This window comes from Eurosta solidaginis, chromosome 2 (assembly GCF_040869045.1).
Source record: "Eurosta solidaginis isolate ZX-2024a chromosome 2, ASM4086904v1, whole genome shotgun sequence".
In the NCBI taxonomy this organism is placed as follows: Eukaryota; Metazoa; Arthropoda; class Insecta; order Diptera; family Tephritidae; genus Eurosta; species Eurosta solidaginis.
This window is the reverse complement of record NC_090320.1, coordinates 166,659,591-166,674,874: the sequence shown is the minus strand read 5'-3', so window position 1 is coordinate 166,674,874 and position 15,284 is coordinate 166,659,591. Positions and strand designations below refer to the sequence as shown.

Genomic DNA, 15,284 nt, shown 5'->3' with positions numbered 1-15,284 from the left:
CCATGGTTTTTCAGCATTTTTAGGCTCAATGCCAAATTACTTGGAGTATAAAGTTTTGATATGATCTGAGAACACTCGTCGTCGCCTTATGATAGTATATTGGCCACACATCAAACAGAACATATCTGGATCGTTATTACACTCAAATTCTCGCGTCCTTTTACTCATTTTAGTTTTTTTACTAAATCACGGTTTTGAAATTTGACTTATGAACTGAACTATCTCCGGCGAGCCTTGCAGATGTTATGAAGTTTCAAGGCGCATTAACTCATATTTATACTCGGAACAAGAATAAAATTTAAAAAATCAAATCTGACCTAGACAGAAAGGTTCCTTTTTATACGAAGCCGGGAAAAGAAAATACTACCTGCTTTAGATGTAGGCTTTAAAAATTTTCTCTGTTACTTACCCATAAGTGACGGAAATTCATGTTTATAACTACATGCCTACAGCAGCTTTTGAACCCAACCACTCTTGCTTTCGATGCAACCACTCTACCTAATATAAAACAATTCGAGTATTAAAAGTACTATTTGATTAATTAAAGAAAAAGTATTATCATTGTTATGGTGTTATTCGTTTATCCGGATAATATCCCATTTGCACTTTATACCTTTAATATATGTATGTATACATACATTGAAGTTGCGCAACCTGGGTGTTTTTATTTGATCGCTTATAACTTACGTAGTTTTGCATCGATTTTCTTCGGTTATAGCTTATCTTTTTTCTAATTAAACAGAGCTTTACGTGTGGTTTTGGAATGCTGCCCTCGCAAAAAGTAATTTTTTTCATATTTTTTCATAAAAAAAAAACAAAAATCTGAAATGATGAGCTAATATCTCGAAAACTATATGGTTGAGCAAAAAAACAGTGTATGATGCATTTATAGCAAATTTTATCGTCTTTCCGATTCTGTAAACTTATTTGCAATTGCTTGACCCGTTCGTGAGATATACGTAATTAAAGGGAGCCATCTTTTTGATTTTTTCGAATAACGGTAAATTGCAAATATCTCAAAAACCGTACCATAGAATCAAAAATGAACTCAATTTTCAGAATCAGGGGGTGATTTTACATACGAATTTCATAACGGCGTTTCTGGTAAAGAAAAAAAGTTGAAATTCGTGGTCCAGTGGTATTTGCCACAAAAAGAAAATCTTTAAAGCAAGAATATCGCGTTTATTTCAACGACTTACTCGTTATTGAGCTGACAGCTTCGATCTAAACAAAAGTAAAACTGTTGGCAACAAATATAATGTTTTTGGATGAAACATTTTTACTGTCGAATTTTAGTTTCAAAGACCACGCTGTTGATTTAAAAGTAAATCTTTGTGCCAAAACGTAATTAGCGAGAAGTAACGGTACTTCTGAAAGTAAAATTGTTAATACAACTGCATACGTAATTGAATTTACTGCAGAAATTGTTGATTAAATTAAAGACACATCATATCTTTAGCAATTGTTTTATGAAACGGACGCACCTTTAAAGTTTACAGTTATGGAATCCAATGTTATAAATGCGTGTGATGAAATAGGTGAAAATTTATGTGAAAATCAGCAAATTCCAATATCTGCCATTTCTTATGTAGAACTTGAAAGTGATGTGTTAAATTCATACTTGGAATGGGGATTATCTAGCAACGCCATACGAATTTTGTCTGAGTGCTCAATCAAATCCATGGAAATATTAAAAATCATGCGCACTCATGATATTGCTGATATTTTTAACAGCAGAGGCGTCATCGCCGAAAAAAGTAATTTAAATACATGCTTCAAAACTGGCGCGGGAAAAATAACGTAAGTACATATCATTTTCCTATTTTCAATGACCGGTATAATACAACTTCCATGGACACAGCACTCTAAATTTTTGTTTGAGAACTGTGCCCAAAATCTTCATTAGAAATGAGTTCTTGGAGGTTATATTCCATAATTTTTAATGTATCACTAATAAACATGAGTACACATTTTTATACTCAGCTGAGCAGAGCTCACAGAGTATATTAACTTTGTTCGCATAACGGTAATCCGTAACGGCATAAATTAATCGAGATAGATATAGACTTCTATATATCAAAATGATCTGGGTGAAAAAAGAAATCCATTTAGCCATGTCCGTCCGTCCATCCGTCTGTCCGTCCGTCCGTCTGTCCGTCCGTCCGTCCGCCTGTAAACACGATAACTTGAGTAAATTTTGAGGTATGTAGGTTCCTGGGCGCTCATCTCAGATCGCTATTTAAAATGAACGAAATCGGAAGAAACGATATCGAAAATTTCGAAAAACAGCAAAAGTGCGATAATTCATTACCAAAGACGTATAAAGCGATGAAACTTGGTAGGTGCATTGACCATATGACGCAAAATAGAAAATTAGAAAAATTTTGGACAATGGGCGTAGCACCGCCCACCTTTAAAGAAGGTATTTTAAAAGTTTTGCAAGCTGTAATTTGGCAGTCGTTGAAGATATCATGATGAAATTTGGTAGGCACGTTACTCCTATTACTATATGTGTGCTAAATAAAAATTAGCGAAATCGGATTACGAACACGCCCACTTTAAAAAAAAATTTTTTTTAAGTCAAATTTTAACAAAAAAATTAATATCTTTACGGTATAAAAGTAAATTATGTCAACATTCGACTCCAGTAATGATATGGTGCAACAAAATACAAAGGTAAAAGAAAATTTCAAAATGGTAACTCCGCCCTTTTTCATTTAATTCGTCTAGAACACTTTTAATGCCATAAGTCGAACAAAAATTTACCAATCCTTGTGAAATTTGGTAGTGACATAGATTCTATGACGATAACTGCTTTCTGTGAAAATGGGCGAAATCGGTTGAAGCCACACCCAGTTTTTATGCACAGTCGACCGTCTGTCCTTCCGCTCGGCCGTTAACACGATAACTTGTGCATAAAACCAATCATCTAGAATATAGGGTGAAGGGGGTGAATTTTGACCTTTTTTCTTAACCCCTAACTGCCTTAAGTTTTGCTTTAAGCAGAAGTTTTTTTTGATATACCAATACTCAAGTTTTACGCTTTACAAATTTTTTTCCTGATTATAATGTCGCGTGACCAGTCAATTGGGCAAACGGGCCGGAATACTCGTTCGGGAGTGCTGGAAACTTTAGAGGGAACCAGCACAGGGGTGGCAATAATAGGGGGCCTTTTTCAAAGACTAAGCGTCCCCTGGTGATGCATACGCCAATAGGTAGGCAATATGGAGATCCAGCGGGGACGAATGCAGGCTCGGACCTAAATGACCAGCACGAAAAAATGGATAGACCGGGAAGCGCCAGTAATCCGAACGCGCCCCTGATGAACGCGCATAATATCTCGGGACTAATGGCCAATGTGTCGACATACGCACTGGACGGAGTTAGTACTTTACCACTAAATCATGGAAATTTTGGAGAAGCTGCAAGCGATAGGGCGCACAGCCCAGGGATCCCTACCGAAGCTCCTCGTGGAGACTTGTGGGTGGAAGTATTACACCAGCTTTTCCGGACCTCGCAGGAAGAAATGTGGAGGGAGATGAGGACGATTCGAAACAACACGGACCAACTCAACGCAGCTCTCGAGTCTGCCCAACAAACCATGAATTTGAACAGGAACGCGATTAGAACGGAAAGTAACCCACTTCCAGCGGTAGTAACCCCGACGAACCCTGCTCCGAGCAGCATAGCAGTGAAACTCCAAGAGTGGAAAATATCGTTCCTCGGTACTGGAAGCGTTGCTGACTTCCTATTTAAGCTAAACACCCTGTGTGAACGTACACAATGCACTGACGACCAAATAATGGATAGTTTCCACCTATTCCTTTCTGGGCGGGCCGAAGAGTGGTACTGGCTGTTCACGAAACAAAACCCAAACGCGACCTATGCCTTTTTGTGCTATTCCCTAACGAGAGAGTTCGGTACTCTAAAAAGTGACCACGAGATCATGATGGAGATCTGCATGCGTAAGCAAAAGATAAGTGAGTGCTATGACGTGTTCTACACGGACATAATCTCCTTGAACGCGCCCTTAAGAGAACCCATGTCGGAGGTTTTACTGAATGACATCATAAAAAGGAACGTCACCAGTAACCTTAAGCTGATGCTCTTCAACGCGGAAGTAAGAACCCTTCATGATCTACGCGATGTAGCACGCAGAGGAGAACAAGTGCTGAAAGAAAGCTAGATGTTGGACGGCACGTGAACGAAGCCCGTACGATAACCCCGGACATGAGGATGGAAGGCGACGACTGCGAAGCTGATCTATTCAGGAATCCAATGCTGAAATTGTCAGGCAATGGGGCATTCATATGGAGGAACCCATTAGGAATTCGTTTTGTTTTAAATGTGGGTATAAGGGAGTACTTACTCCTAAATGCCGTAGAGACCATCGCAGGCAGGGAAACCAGTACCCGAGCGAGAAGGCGGGGGAACCTCGTTCGGCGTCATAGCTCCCATACCAGCCAGTGCTCGAGGCGTCGTCCCGTGCGCTGAACCAGAGGGTAGATCTCTCGCAGGTACCGAGTTGCATGGAGGTGGTGAGTTTACGAGGTGCAGTAGGACCCTGGCGAAAGAATACCCAAATATAATAATAACTTTCCCTGACAGTACGGATAATTCCAATAGTTCTGAATCCGATAGTCAAACGTCCTCATCCGCGATGGGCGAACCGACCAGAATTCTGCAACGCCAGCATTAGGATGCCGTTTGTCAGACGCATTTTTCACTTAATCTAGAAGAAAGGAAACATAGGTATGAACAAATAAGACATGCAATTTTTGAACAACAACCGGTATCCGAAAATATTTTAAAGTGTAGGAAAAGATATCACAGGAGAGTACAGGAGCGTAGATTGCTGCAAACCACCACGTTAATGCTTACGGAGGATGAAAGGCCTCTCTTGAAGGGAAAAATAAAAGATAGTTTTATTGTAGGGTTGTTGGACTCGGAAGCCAGCGTCTCCATCTTGGGCAAGAATGGTGTAGAATTCCTAAAAGATAACGGCTTCGATTATCGACCCCTACATGCGTTCATATACACCGCGGGTGGCAACAAGCAAAACAATCTTAAGCTCGATATCGTTGCCGGTCACCTTCAAGAATACCACAAAGGTTATTCGTTTTTATTTTGTCCCTTCACTTCCCCAAGAAGCTTACTTCGGCCTTGATTTTTGGAGAGCATTTGCGTTAGCTCTCGAAATATTCCCAAGTGTAGAGTGCATAGAGGTTAGAAATGAAAAGGACGAAGAACTTAATCACCATGATTTGTCACCAACTCGGAGAAGAGAATGGCAAAAGGTCATAGAGACGTTTCCTTCATTCGAAAAGTTAGGTCTGGGGCAAACGAAGCTAGTGGACCATCACATTGACACCGGTGATGCGGCTCCTATAAAAAGCAAACATTTCCTTCTTTCGCCACCGAGGCAAACCGAAGCTTTTAGCGAAATAGACAGGCTACTCGAATTGGGAGTTATAGAAGAATCGAACTCTCCGTGGTGTAGTCCTGTAGTACTGGTCCGGAAACCACGCGGTGACGAAGAAAGACTCATACTCCCTGACTCATATTAACGGCTTATTGAGCAGACTGAAAGATATGCACTTTTTTAGTGGCATTGATCTGAAGGACGCGTTCTTCCAGATCAAATTGACGGAGAAAACAGCATTCGCGGTTCCGGGGAGGCCCCTATACCACTCCAAAGTGATGCCCTTTGGTCTGTGCAATGGACCGCAAACTGTGAGTAGGGTGATGGACAAGGCAATCCCTTCGCATCTGCGGGAGAATCTCTTCGTCTACCTGGACGACCTGATGGTATGCAGCACGAACTTTTAGGACCACCTGAATTTGCTGACGGAAGTGGCAAAATGTTTGACCGACGCAGGTCTGACAATAAACGTAAAGAAAAGTAAATTTTGTCAGAGGGAATTTCGATATTTAGGGTACTTGATAGGCAGCGGGTGATTGAAAGTGGATCCAGGGAAAATAGAAGCGATGCAAAACTTTCCGATCCCTAAATCCCCTCGGCAGGTGCGTAGGTTTGTGGGCGTGGCAATTTGGTACAGGGCGTTTATTACCAACTTTGCTGACTTGGCAGGTCCCTTGACCGACTGCCTCCGTAAGTCATCAGGCCCGTTCAAGCTTACCTGTGAAGCTATAGAGGCCTTCGAAAAACTTAAGCTACTTCCGGCTTATAACACAGCAGTTTTGGCCTATTAATAAAATAATCAGAGCATATACGAGAGGTGTTCTCAAGTACTAGATAAGCGTTGTAATGTATTAAAATTCTATCAAATTTGATTGAATTGAATAATTTGGCGGTTCGTTAAACAAAGCTTTTTTAAAGCAATACAAAAAAATACAAGGCGCTATAACCTCCGAAGAAATTTTAGGCCTAGCTTCTCTTCCAATTTGCTTCGCGCTCCTTTTAATTTTTCCCACAAATTGGCGGGATAGAACCTACACTCAAAAAAAAGTTATCATCAAGGCGATGCCATCTAGGCATCAATGTACAATTTTTGCTTATCTTTTCTTCGTCATCAATGATCTTATATTATTGACATTTTCGAAATATTAGTTTGATACTTGTATTTGTCAAGTTAATAGACTATATACAAATGTAATGCGTTTTATAATCAATCTAATATTAAATGTTATCATAATGAAACTAGGAAATTTATACAGGTATCATTTTGATACATTTTAAGGGCGAAACAAATATTTTCCATGGGCAAATCAATAGTCAAGATACAAAATTGATACTTTTAATTATACTTTTTATAATATTTATCGTTGCATTGATAACACGAAAATGATACCGTTTATAATTTCATTTTTGCACATCGTGTATTAAATTAATAGTGATACTTTTTTTTTGAGTATAGGTACATGTATTATGCCGACTCCTAAGAAAATCTCTTCGGAAGTTATCGAGCCTTGTATTTATTTATTTATAATGTATATGAATTTCTGTTCAAAGGATGTAAAGTTTTTGGTATTGAAAAATATCCAAAAAAGACTTAAGGTCTTTTAACTTGCTCACACTGCGAGGAGTAGGTCCATCGGGACCCGTCTATTGGCTAGCAAAACAGTGGGGGGGGGGCGGTTCGCGACCTTTTCTCACAGCATCAGACCCCATTACATTTTATTTCAGAGTCCCTGTTTATTTATCACAAAAAATTTATTTGGTGCACTAATTTCTCACTAACGAACAAAAAAAATAAAACTCTGCTGTTAATAAAGGCGATACAATCTCATGGCTAAAAAATTCCTTCGCTTAAAAATTAGCTGCCTAGATGTCGGGGCGCTCGTGCTTCTATACCCTCCCTACCTTGACATTCAAATCTGCACATGAAATTTTGTTAATGTCCCTATGTGAGGATCGCTTACCCTTTTACTTAGTTACCACCACAATTAAATTTACTCGATCATATTGGATTTCACTTCATTGACATAATCAATACATTTTATTTAAATCAAAAAAATTTGTGTGTAGTGGTAACTTATACATTCTAAATTTTACATGTATATGTTTAACCTAATCGCAATTTCACACAGACAGCTTGCGACGTCATAAATCAGCTTTTCTATATCAAGGCTCTTATTGAGCTTAATTCCACACACAAAAATATAGGTTTCTGATTATTTAATCAGCGCAATATTGAATGCCTAATGAAATACCAATCCAATTCGACTTAGATTGGTGCTTAGAACTTTATTGTTTTTTCTAACAACAAATTTAAGTTAAAGATTTATTATTTTCAATATTTAATAAAAAGCTGAAAAAGTAAATATCTGCAGTTGAACTCCTGCAGCATTGGCAGCACAAGATAAAACGGCTTTTGAATAAAACCATTACCTTTACGCTCAGGTGTGATGTCTATACATAACTACACCTGCGTTCTATTCAAATTGTTCACAAAGTCCAAAAAAAAGACAATTTTCGATTTGACTTTTTTTTTGTATGTAAAAAAAGAAATATGAAATTTTACCGTGTCGCAACTGATGGAGCTAATGGTTGTATGTAAAAAGATGGAAAATTTAATTGTTTCATAAAAAAAATTTTATGATTTAATAAAGCTTCTGTGTGGAATTCGCATAACCTTAAAATTAAAAGGATTGAAACCTCCTCCTTTTTTTTTAAGATTATTTGCCCAGTTTTATGCTACTAATGTTGTTTTATAGGGGGCGTAAAAATAATTGTACAAACACTGTTATCATGTGTTAACGTTATCAAAAAAATGTACACAATTAAAGCTTCACTTGCAACGCTGTTAAAGGTGCACCACGTAATCTATGTGCATGTTCATGTAACACCACGGCCACCCACCTTCTCATACATAAATTTTTACAGAGATGACCAATGTAAAATCCATATTAAATTCGGGGAATAAATTATAATGCATGTGTGGTTGTTATTTCACATTAGCAGAGAGCAATAATGTTAGTGATTTCGCAACATTGGTACTTCAAACTTCGAACATTTTTTTTTTTTTCAAACTCTATCCAACCAAAATGTTTAAATCTAACTCTTTTTAAATATCTAACCAAAGAGTTCACATGAGACTTTTTGATCAAACTTAGCTCACCTCTACAACAATGCTAACATAACGCACTCTCTGCGTAATGAAATACCAAACACAATCAAAGAGAAAAGTTTAATTTACTAAAGGTTGACTTACATTTTGAATTACTGCTACAGCCCACAATGAAAGCGCTTCCATGTATGTATGTTGATCTGCATTTATTTTTGAGAAACCATGTACGATGTATATAAGTATGATGAGTGGTAAGAAACCGCGTAAGTAATATTAGGGTGTCTGCAATTTTCCCGCAACTAACTTCTTTTTTTTTGTTTTACGACCGATATGATAATTAATCCTTCGTAAATATGTTTATTTTTTTTGTATAGTGAATTAACCGCACCTTTTTAAACCTTTTTATTTGGTTTCGTGTCGCCTATTTATTATATTAAACAACATTTAATAGCACTTACTATTTTCAGCTTCAAATACTAACATTTTTTTTATTATAATGAGAAGGGCTTTAACTTCATTTGATACTCTTATTTTACATGCATAGGCCGTTCTTTTGCTATTCCCCCTTTTTTTGTATATAAATTAATATTTCCAGATTTCTTTTGATGCATTTTTGTGCAATATTTTTACACTCATAATTTTTACTTTACACCTTTTGTTTTGTATTGTCGTACTATATAAAATTATTTACTTATGTTCAAATTTAGTTTGATTCCTATTTTCCTTTCTCGTTTATTTTTTTGCCGTAATATATGTTTTTGAAAACTTTTCTAGTGTTCATGTGATAATTTCACATAATTTAAATAATTTTTTCCTGTCGCATATATATATTTCTTTTGTATTGAAATCGCGAAACATATATTTATTAACAAACTCTTATCTCTGTTGTTTTTTTTTTTGTTTTTAAAAATAGCTCACATTAGGAACAATTCAATGGATTATTTTTTTTCTTATACAAAATTCCCCATAATTTTTTTTATATAGCCATATCCTTGCGCTGAATTATGACCACTTTTTTTCACTTCCACGTTTTCCAATAAATTTAAGATAATTTTTTCACCAAATGTTTTATTATTTTCGGCACTAAATATATTTTTTTGACGCTTTTCTACTCTGCTGCCATGTTCCCGTCCGCGTGGTTTTTATCAAGTGATTGCTTTGTTGGTCTCCTAAATTACCTCAACCACTTCTTGAAAAACGTTGTAAATTCTGGTGAGAGAGTAAAACTGTACCCGATCGGTGTATCTCCCACTAAATATGCGATGATTACCAAGTTTATAATCAATTATATGCTTATGTTTTTTAAAGACGTCCGACTTAGGTGAAAAACGAATCCAAAAAAGGATTGTCGGTCTGCAAAACTAAAGCCAAGCCGGATTTCGCTCGGTTTTCTGGCATATCATATGACTTCCGCCATATGGAAATACAATTGAACGAAACTCTACTCTATTGCAATTTGAAATTAAGATGATCTTGCGTTAATACGCTGGAAATTAATTGTTTGAAAAATTGAAAATTCTGAAATCGCATATTACAAGGACTAATAATTTGAAAAGTGTGTAACGTAGCGTTGCAATAACGTAACCCCCTGTATTTCCTTATTCACTTAAACCTGAACTTCCCTGTACTTATTTTTCTATAGCATAGCCAACAACCACTTGTACTTATTCTTTTATAGCATAGTCAACAACCACTGATAGCAAACCAATGAAAATCACAGTAATGGTGTGTTGACTTCTCAACCAGTTTGCGGCACCATCCATATAAACATCGAATTTGCTTTTTTGCAATCCAGTCCTCGCAGGTGAGCCAGCGGGAGTGGATGTCTTTTTAAAGACATACTTTTCCCTCCTGCTAGCTAGCTGAGTGGAAGGGCGCCGTCATGGCACGGGTCACCCTTCACTTAGGTAAGGACGACGGGGAGGATGCCTTGTGCTACTTTGCCCCCCGCGCCCTCCTAGGTGTTGAGTGGCCCGACGCCTTCATGGCCATTTAACCCCTTCCCCTCAGTTCTAACTTAAGCTGGCTGAGTGGAAGGGGCGCTGTCATGGCGCGGGTCACCCTTCACTTGGGTAAGGACGACGGGGAGGATGGCTTGTGCTACTTTGCCCCCCGTGCCCTCCCAGGTGTTGTGCGGCCCGATGACTTAATGACCATACAACCCCTCCCCCTCAGTCGTAGCTTCCGCTGGCTGAGTGGCAGGGGCGCCGTCTTGGCGCGGGTCACCCTTCACTTAGATAAGGACGACGGGGAGGATGCCTTGTGCTACTTTGCCCCCCGCACCCTCCTAGACGTTGAGCGGCCCGACGCCTTCATGACCACTCCACCCCTTCCCCTCAGCAATGGTTTCGGCCGTGAGCCGATGCGTGCGCACAGGGGCTACTGCTGTGCCGTTAAGGTGCACTTCCCCCCGCCCACGGGTCGACCCACGGTGTATCGGCTGGTACAACCCCGCCCTCCGATCAATCCGATACCGTCAACCGACCCCGCCCGGAACGAGTCGCCGATGTCCAGGCAAACACCATCGCTAGCCTACTTCCCCCTCTTACCACGGCCCTGGTACGTGCTCCGTAGCCCACCGCCACTGCCGTCGCATCGTCATCCCCTCTGGAGCCGCCGCTGCTTCCATCCCGCCGGTGATACGCCGACCGTTGGCCGTCCGTCCTACTACAGCTGTGCCCATCCCGCCTTGCTGGTGCCGCCGCTGCCACACCAACCACTGACCGTTCGCCGTCATATCGCCATTCAGCCGCCGCTGCTACGACGACCGTTGGCCGTTCGCCACCCTACCGCCGTTAAGCCCGTCTACACCGACCGTTGGCCGTTCGCCATCCTACCGCCGTTAAGCCGCTGCTTCTGTCCTGCCGCTGCTACGACGACCGTCGGCCGTCCGCCATCCTAACGCCGTTAAACCGCTGCACCCGTCCCGCCGCTGCTATGACGACCATTGGCCGTCCGCCATCCTACCGCCGTTAAGCCGCTGCTTCTATCCCGCCACTGCTTCCGTACCACCGTACCAATCCGGTCGTTACCCGACAGTTCAACCGCCCTACCGAACCTCCTCTACTCCAACGACCGTTAGCCGCCGCTCCGCCCCTCGCCATCTTGCGACGGAAAGCTGCTGTCCGCCTAATATATCCAGCCGTGTGTTCGTGTGTTCGTAACACATAAATATTGTGTATTTATACAGTAGGGGTTTGTGGGACCTTTACTCGACTCTGGATTGACTGAGCGTTACCCCAGCCTTAGACAAAACCCACCTCATAAGTGGACAATACAGCTCTATTAAAATATATCTCCGCTGAAATGTAGCCAGAGCTTATTTCCCAATTCATGTCGAACTACTTAAATTTGTTCCTGCCAATTCACAGGACTGAACTTACATGTTTTATGCCGACTGCGAACGGGAGAGCAGAAAAATTTCCGCTGAGAAACTTTTCATGGCAGACATAAATTCGGGTTCTTTGCGAAAGCACTGCCGTTTAGAAGTGTGGTTTCTTAAGTGTTTTGATGTAGCTCCTGCCGAGGATTGGACCCATGACATACGGTATCGAGCAAGCACTTTGCCTCCACGCCACGGTGGCAGCCGCAAAATTTGAACCTTTAAAACTGGTTAACGATAAACAAAGCAATCACTAAGGTAAAAGAAACAAACGCGTAAGACATTTAGGCACGCCACTGGAATGTTTGGTTTATAATTCTGGGAATTTCGGGGCTTAAAAGGGCACGGATATCGTTGACTATGCTTGTCGGCCTTTCTATTCATAATGCATAAATGCAATCAACTTGTAAAGTTATTAAAAAGTGACAGAGTTGTAGTGGAAGTTCGTTTTAGAGCAGAAAAAGAAGTCCAAATGTTGGATGGGAGCTAAGAGCAAAAGAGCAAAAAGATAGGGGAAATGTGTAGAAGAGGCAAGAAATGGTATATACGACAGAAGAGGATGAGAAAGAGAATGGTAAGGAGGTGCAAGGGCAACGTTTTAAATATAGTAACACGATTTTTGGATAGGACAACGTCTGCTTGCTACAATAGTTCTCCATACGAACGAAAGATTTGTGGTAAAGTTAATTGGATAAATAAAATTGTTACGTCAAAAAAGGACAAGTATATACAGGAAGTTCAATAAGACGAACGGTGTAAAACCGCAATAGTCATATCGTTGGTAGATAACTCTCCACTACAGATATTTGCTTCAAGTTAACTTCGATAAAACTTATACTTGTGTGCACCATGAATAAATGAAAATTTTTGTTACAATAACTTTCACCTCTCGTGTAAATATTTCATAAAATAAAAGCACCTATATAATATTTTTGAAGGCAGTAATGAATTACCTACAAGAGGTTTGACAGTTTCCACTCGATTTCGTTAACCCATATTTATCTTTTTTTAATCCTTGCCTCCTTTCATGCGCTTCCTTGCCAATAAAGCTCTTATCATTGATTGCACCTTTATAACTTTTTTCACTTGTACTTCGTATAATCTACACAAAATTTTGTAAGTAAAATGTTAAAATATACACAAAATGGAAATCAATTTTCAGTTTTTACCTGACCAAGAATTCGTCATTGTAGTATCTTAGGAATACTTTTGTTTTGCCAATGGCCCAGCCTTCCATTTTTAACCGAATCAGCAAAAGTCGACAGTTTTCCTTCGTAATGTCCACAGTTTCATCAAAATCGAAAGCTAGAAACTAATAACTGAATGGGAAATAAAATTGATCGAAATCGAAAGCTAGAAACTGATAACTGAATGGGAAATAAAATTGAACTAAAGAAGGAATATCATATGTACATATTACTAAGCTAATTCACACTATTGAGGCAAAAAAGAGTTAAAATCGTTCTTACATAGAGGGCCAGTTTTGTAAGAGAGCAAAGATTTACAGATATAACTACAATTCATTTAAATAAGTTAGTATAGGGTTAATGAATCAAATCGATAGTATAATAGATGAGAGAAGTTTTATTTTACCGGCTTGAGGTCAGATTTTTGGGGAAATCCCCGAAAAAATATGATTTCTCCGGCAGCCACTATCGAATTGATCGGTGGTAGCGCCTAGCAAATTTTTTTTGATATCCTACGTAAGTTGACCGAAAAAATGTTTATGTAAACGCTGCTCATCACTCATCGGTCTATCCGTCATCCTGTTTGTCCGAGAGGTCATCATCACACGTTTTTACCTAGGTTTTATTAATTAAGGTTGATGTTGATGGTCCTTTGCCAGGTACAGATCCGGTACCTTGCGATAACAAGCACCATTAAGGTACTAGTCCGACCATCTCGGGAACGATTTGGTATGACCACATGAAACCTTCTAGGCCATCCCGCCATACCACCCCCTAGGTCCAAAAGGATATTGGGTTCGCCAGAGCCTCGGCTGTTAAAGAAACAGGATTCGCCATGGGTAGGTGAGGTTGACAATTGGGTTGGAGAAGCTATATATTGCGCTGGCAACCCCTTGACGGGTTGCACTACCTAGCCCTAAACCGCTAGGTTTGTACATACATATGTATGTATGTATCTAACGGTATCTTTGAGCAAAATTTTCACCAGCTTCCAGTAGCTTGATCAGGACCCTTCAAAATTTGGTGTAATTGGAAATTTCCGTTTTACCATGTGGCCATTTCGGGAAAAAGACCATAACCCTATATTTACTTAGCTCTTATTACCTTGGGTTGCATTTATGTATATATTTATGTATGATGTAACGGAATTTTTGAGCATAAGAAGTTTGATGAATTTAAAACTTTGCACACGTATCAACGACCGATGGAAATGCAATATTTTGATGGTGGGTGGAAATAAGTTAAAGGACATAAAGTCAATTGACCTTATGACCACTTCAAATAGCAGCTTAGCGCATGTATCAAGGACCGATGATAAAGCAATACTATGCTGGTGAGATGACATAAGGGCAACGGACATAAGGTCCATTGACCTTATTTAGAATGACCACAGGGTTCAATGAAACTTTGCACACGTCTCAGGGACCGATGACAATGCAATAATTTGGTAGTAGTGTGACCTTAGCACAAAGGATATAAAGTCAATTGACCTTACGACCACTTCAAATGACCATAACTTTAATTGAAACTGTGCACACGTGTCAAGAACTGAGGATAATGCAAAAATTGAAAGGTGGGGTAACATAAAGTCAGCGGGCATAAGGTCAGTTTACCTTTTGACCTCTTCAAAGGGGTCTAAAGACAATTTGCCTAATGGCCATTTGAATTGGTTTCGTTCGACCATGAGACCATTACGGGGAAAAGACCATTACCACATTTTTACCTACCTGTTTTTATCTTAGATTGTATGTATAGTGTTGTGCAAAACAAAAGCAACAAATTCAACGCAGATATATAATGGACTGCATTTTTCACGCTAATAAATTTAAAGCAACAGTTTTTTTTCGAAATATGTATGTAATAGTCACTGATGGGTTAACTGTATATATAAAACCCACTAACTTAAAACAGTTGCAAGTAAGCACAACGACAAAAATGTGTAGTTTGCCTAGCATGGAGCTATGCAAAACGAAAGCAACAAACCAATATTTTGGAAACGAACCTTTCCTTCTTAGTAGGTTTGTATAGTTCTAAGGTTTGATTGGGCTCCGAGAAGTGATCTCAGCTGTTACTCCCCATTGATATTTCCTAGCGGGTAGTAGCGGTTTCGCGCCAAAAGAAGATTAAACTAAAAGTTTTAAAAGTCCGTTGAGGGTCTCAAAGGGATCCAAGGCTTGCTTTCTA

General features: G+C 39.5%; 1 long non-coding RNA gene across 1 annotated transcript in view; it reads right to left on the bottom strand.

Annotated features, from left to right (window-relative positions):
- Window positions 1–13,218, bottom strand: part of LOC137240312 (uncharacterized) — a 372,934-nt gene extending 359,716 nt beyond the window's left edge. Inside the window, exons 1-2 of the long non-coding RNA XR_010949688.1 lie at window positions 13,083–13,218; window positions 12,871–13,015 (exon numbers count right to left, since the gene is read on the bottom strand). This is a non-coding gene — a long non-coding RNA (uncharacterized lncRNA). The remainder of the gene's footprint in view (window positions 1–12,870; window positions 13,016–13,082) is intronic.
- Window positions 13,219–15,284: the final 2,066 nt, after the last annotated feature.